The 6,206-nt window shown below is 45.6% G+C and overlaps 1 protein-coding gene across 1 annotated transcript in view; it reads right to left on the reverse strand.

The window, feature by feature from the left end:
- The window catches only part of Galnt18 (polypeptide N-acetylgalactosaminyltransferase 18), a 346,030-nt gene that overhangs the window by 232,764 nt on the left and 107,060 nt on the right, over positions 1–6,206 (reverse strand). The gene's annotated exons all lie outside the window — the stretch shown is intronic.

The following is a 6,206-nucleotide window of genomic DNA, read 5'->3' on the forward strand; positions in this document are numbered from 1 at the left end:
TTTCTAGCTTTCCACATCATTTTTAAGTCATCTGAAACTATTATGCTGTTTTATTCTTGTTTTATCTGCTTGAGGATTCATGGGACCTTCCTTTGTCCTAAAATGGGTCTGTTTTCATGCATTATGAGGAACACTCAACGAGCCTTTTAGACCCTGACATGCGCTAGAGTTATGGAAAATTTCGTGCTAACATTCCCCCTGTTCCTGCCTCCAATAATAGAATGACTATTATTGGGATGGTGGATCTCTAGGACTAGTGCTTTAATTACCTTGCCGCTTCTCTCCTACTTTCTACCCGCCTTTTGTCTTGTCTCTCCTTTCTAAAAGATATGTCAACTTTAACCTCCAACAAATCCATAGACTGCTTCATTTTTACTGACATGCTGTTAATTCCCCAAGGCTGTGATTTGTTCTGGCTCTTTCTTTACTACAATAACCTTCTTACTTGGATGCAATAGCTATGTCTTATCTCTTTGAGGATATTTAAATGATTTTTAAAAGATGTCATCTCCCAGGATTTTCTGTTTCCTCCCCGTTGTCTTTCATACTCTGTCACTCATTTTGAGCATCTGTTGATCCCTGACCAGCTTTTCTTAAGTGGAAGGCAAGAAAATACTAGTTGGAAGCTCTGCGTGGTATTTACTAACTATGGGCTTCACTGTGAAATACTGTGGATGGGCCACGATTAGGAAAAACAACTCTTCTCAATATCTTTGGGTCTCTACTAGAAAGCACATTAAAGAAAACAATCATGTTACCTGACCACAGTGTAAAAGTCTGTATTCTTTTGCTAAGACCCCCGTAGAAGGCACTGGTTGGTGAGATCTCTATTCAGCATGAGAGATAGTCACTTAATCCCTCTTTCCAGTCTGATACCCACGTGGGGTGAGATGCCTCTTGGCCCAAATCCTTGTTTCACTCTCCTGGCAGAATCCATTTCCAGTTTTCTGCCCATATTGGTAGCCGGGGCAGCATTTATTCACTTGACTCCATGAAGTCGAAGAGTGAACGGGGAGAATCTTGCCACTTTTTCAATGGACTTTCGTCCTGGTTTCAGGCCTACTCATCTGCAGGATTTTGGGAGGAGATGCCAGCTTCACAGGTGAGGAGGAAGCAAGGATATACCCGGAGTAGTGTGTGATTGAGGAGTTGAAATGCCAGGGAAATGATGACAGGACTGGTGAGGGAAGGGATAGCAAAGGTGTGTTTGAGAGGCCTCAGCAATAAAAGGGGAAATCAGGGTTTGCTGCCTAGCGAGAACTTTGGCTGACGAGAATGGTGTGAGCTGAGAGAACAGCTTCCAAGACTGAAATGCTGTGTATGAAGCAAGACCCAGTGAAGAAGTTACAGGAGGAGGAGCCAAGTGCCTTCTAGGGGCCACCAACCCCGGGCTGACAGGATACCCATATCCCCTGCAGGTCCCATTCAGGATAGTTGAGAACGGCCAAAGCTTTTTGTTTTTTAAAGGAAAAGAATATTCAAAGTATAATCCCATCCAGTGTTCAGAACACAGAGTTCGAGTCTTTCCAATAGCAGACGCTATATTTCAGGCTCATGTCCCCATGCCTTCCGCACCTTGGTCCTACCCCAGTTTATTACCTGCAAGTAGCAAGGAAATGACCACTTCAAGGACCATCCCTAATGTCACTATTTCCTGCTCTGATTGCCTAAACTTACTGTAGTGGGAGCAAATGCTCTTGTCTACATACACCATGGAGTATTTATTCCACTACAATGCAGAATATTATAAAAAAGAATACAAGTGCATCAAGGGCAGGATTAGGTGGAACTGGAGGTCATCATGTTAGGTGAAGTTAGTCAGACTCAGAAAGACAAACAATGTATGTATTCCCTGACACATGGAAACTAAAAGAGATTACATAAAAGTAGAAACAGGTGGGAGACTATTACTATATATGAGGGAAGAGGAAATAAGTAGGGGGGAAGGGAGTGTGAAAAAAGATGAAAAATAGGAACAAATATATATCATATGTAGGTATGAAAGTAACATTGAAACCCAACATTTTGTAAAATTAATAGGCTCTAAAATATATTTTAAAATACATTCATATATGCATGCATCATCAGGTAACATGGTATTCTTGTATGTTACCATACCATGACTCTGCTAAAGAAATTTATTGTTGATAGAACTATTATTTAATATATACTCTATACTTAAAATTTTTCAACTATCCCAACAAATGTCCTTTACAGCTCTGTGTTCACTTTTCCAATCCTTAGTCCAGTCTTAGCTCAAGCACTGAATTTGGTTGTTACATCTTTTTTTGGTCTTCTTTCTTCTAGAATATTCCCTCTACACACACACACACACACACACACACACACACACGCACGCGCACACACACACACACACACACACACACACACTTCTTTTGCTGTTCTTTAAAACACTGACATTTCTAGAATCTATGCTGGCAGACATGAGAGATCCTACAATGTGAATGTGTTTGATTAATCTCATTATTACCTTCAGGGGGGAGAGTTTCGGAATGCGTATTATGTAAGTGATATTGTGTTCGTCCCATCATACTCCATCAGAAGCTCCATAAAGTCAGTCTGTCCCATTACTGATATCGCTAAGTATGATCACTTGATTAAGCTTGTGTCCGCCACGCTGCTCCGCGGCAAAGTTACTTTGGCCCGCTGTAATTAATAAGTGATGTGTGGGGTGCTACTCGGAGGCCATGTGAATATTTGCTTCCCCAAATTGTTGTTGTTTTTTAATCACTGCAATTACCGTGATCCCTCCCTCGCAGATTCGAGCGGTAAGGGGAGGACGGAGTCCTGGTCTTCATTTGTTCCACTGTCTCTGGAAATCCCATTTGGCGCTGGTTAATGATAATGAAGCCTTTGGCACTTTTTTCCTATAGATGCATTTACAGGATGGAACTCCATTTTAAAAATGCATTACACCAAAGCGCAGCAAAAGCAATTACCAGTACTCAATTACTCCAGCATAGCTTCATCACTGTAGATACTCTTAAATGCAAAGCCAGGCTGGCTTTCAATCTCTTGAAGGTGAAACTGGGTCTACAATAATAAAGGAGACTCAGAAGCTTTTAATGCTTCTCAGAAACTACTCAGTATCATCCGAACTCCTTTTGCTGGCACTTGGCCTGATGGAATCTGGCCTCACCTCACACTCTCCCATGACTTCCTTGTATGGCTTTGCTTTACTCACTACTGAAGGCCAAGGACAAATTTTTGTTCTTCCACCACAAACATTTGTTGAAAAAACTTTGACACCTCCTTGTCTGAGTTCTGTCTGTGACAATGCCAGCAATGGGGGCACACTGTTCTGGGGACATCTTATCTCCCCATCCAGCTAAAACTAGAACTGTGGTACCCACACAGTGCTAGAGCATCCATTCAGACCTCAGTGGAGCTCAATGAGGAAAGCATTTTTAAAGAATTCGATATATATTTTTTAAAAAATTTATGTCATTGTCATGAGAAAAATTAGAACTGCTGGTCTTCATCCTTTATAAATACTTACAATTTTATATATTTTTGTTTTGAATTGCACTTGAAAGAGAGAGGAAGACGGCACTATAGTTCTTGGGGCCCCACATTTCTTACTTTAGCCCTTCACTGAGAACCCCAAGGGCTAAATTCATATCACTTCTCCGCTTGCCTCAGGCCCATCTACTGCCACTGGCTCCGCACGCTTACTGATCAGAAAGCAGCTACTGCATGACTGAGATAAGGCTTGGACTTGTACTGATCATCTCTATTCTTTCGAAGACTAAATGACTTTCTTCCTTCCTGTGCCCTCCAATGCCCACCCTTAGCACATCTCCAGCAATAACAAGAAAGCCAGGCTCTCAGTGTCTTGCCACTGCCAGAGAGCCAGGGGCAGTCCACGGGTTCTTGGGCCGACCCTTGGGTATTGAAGACCTTCACAGCCCTGTGGTCAGCAAAGGGGCTGCTGTGTCCTCTCTCCCAAATGGAACAACCCATTCCTGGAAAGAACTGGGGGGCAACCCTGTTTCTTTGGCTTTGCCTGGGACGATCCCCCAGCACCATTCAAAAGGTATGCAGAAGGTCTGGCACAGCCCCAGTGTCACATCCTCCAGGAGGCCTCCAAAGGGCAAGGCTCACACCCTTCCAGGCACCCCTCTGCAGCCCAGTGAATGCCAGTCAAATGTCTAAGCCAGCTGTAAAGACACATCCAGATCCTGCCCCCAAATAGCAAGACAGCTAAGCCACAGAGACAACAGAGATGTATAAGAACAAACAAGGTAATGCTGGAAGAAGGGCTTTGGAAATCCTCACAATAGAAAAGTCTCTTTTAATGGCTGCCAGTCCTCCATCCAAGACTAAAGTACATAAAGCATTTTAACTTACTATCTTAGAATATTCTCCAGAGGCCCTCCGAGATAGCCAAGAAGGAAGTAATAAACATGAAATGGTACTACAAGCTTCCTAGCCTGGATCTGCTCCTTGATAAAGTCTTGCCACGCTCCATCTCCCACTTAGGTCATTTCTGCAAACCTTCCACAGACACGACTAATTGCTGGTCCTTATCGGAGGCACTGGGGCTGCAGAATGTCCCTTTGAGAACTATGTGCAAGACACTGACTCATATAGTGTCACGTTCTAGTTCTGACCCTTCTTTCCATTCAAGAGACAGAAGTGTCTGCCCCTGAGGAGTCCCCTGCTACCAAGCCAGTTTTCAGAGCATCTCATGACCTTGTGACCTGTTGGCCATCTGTCTCTTCTTCTAGGCTGTGACCTTTCTCATCTCTGTGTCCTCAGGATGAGTCTCAGGGCTGGTCACACTGAAACACCATTTCAAAGACAGGCCTTAGAGTAAGGACAGTCCTGGAGCCGGGCCCTGCCCAAGTGCCAGCAGAGTCGTGCCTTGGGTCAGACAGCCCATCCATCAGGCTGCTGGCCTCCTGCCCCGGCAGGCTGTTTGCAGCCTCTGTATACCACATCGCGGCTCTGGCAGGGAGGCAGTGCTGGGCGGCCACACTCAGCCTCTGTCCTCACAGCAGGCTGTGCAGTTGCAGTGCCTTCCGCCTGAGCCCTGACAAGGACATGTGGGTACCAGCTGATGCAAGGGAGGGTCAGGCTACAGACGAGGGTCCTTCTGGGAGTTCCACAAATAGGCTGTCTGCCCTCTTGGGTTGAGTGTATTTCTCCACAAGGGATGAACACACCAAAGATCCCCAAGGTGGCAAAGGACTGAATACCCAGGCAAGGAGTCTGCTGAAAACCAGAAGGACCATCTATCCAGCTCCACACATGGAGGACTTGAAGGCAACCTCTCCTGCCTGCAAATCCTGGCCTCAGACTAAACACCCAGTTCCGTGCAGAGCCACAGGCCATGCGTGCTGTGCCCCCATAGCCACAGCCACTGTACAGCTCAGCCAGTCCCCACAAAGCAGGCCCACACTTACGGTCTCCAGGGCAGACCCTGGCAGTTCTGGTGCGACTTTGCTGATAAGAGGTTCCTCACTTCCAGGCCGCACACCCCTCAGCAAATCTGAGAAGAAGGCTGAACACTGCTCAGTAAGTGGCAAATGCCTACACATGCACACACCGTGCTAAAGTCCAAACTTTTGGGCCCCCGTATTTGTATGTTGGAATCTAATCCCCAGTGCAGTGCTATCTGAAAGTGGGAGCCTGCTAATTAGGCCAGAGGGGTGCAGGGCCCAGGAATCAGCTTAGTGCCCTTGCAAGAGAGGCTGGAGAGGCAGGCGAGCTCCCTTGTTCAGCTCTACAATGTGACGGTACCTTGAGAAGCTAGCAGTCTATAGGCAGAAGCTGGCTGCTGAGAGGCCCTGAGCATGCTCACACCTGACCTGCAACTCTAGCTTCCAGGACTGTGAGAAACAAATTTCTATTGTTTATAAGCTGCCCAGCCTATGGCACTGTGTTATAGTCAGCGGCAGGGACCGAGACATATAGGCATACGAGTGTGTATTCTTACGCATAGACATCTATGCACATATATACATACAGAACTATTCCCATAATTTTCATGTGTACACAGATTCCATAAATCCCTTGCTGAAACTGAAGTTAAGAGTCCTTATTTTAGGATTAGGGCTGTAGCTCAGTGGCATAAGCACCTGCCTGGCAAGTGCAAGGTCCCAAGTTAAATTCCAGTACCCCCAAAAAAAGAGAGGGAGAGGGAGAGGGAGAGGGAGAGAGGGAGAAGGAGAGGGAGAGAG

The sequence above is a fragment of the Octodon degus genome, unplaced genomic scaffold, assembly GCF_000260255.1.
Source record: "Octodon degus isolate 3935 unplaced genomic scaffold, OctDeg1.0 scaffold00067, whole genome shotgun sequence".
NCBI classification, from domain to species: Eukaryota; Metazoa; Chordata; class Mammalia; order Rodentia; family Octodontidae; genus Octodon; species Octodon degus.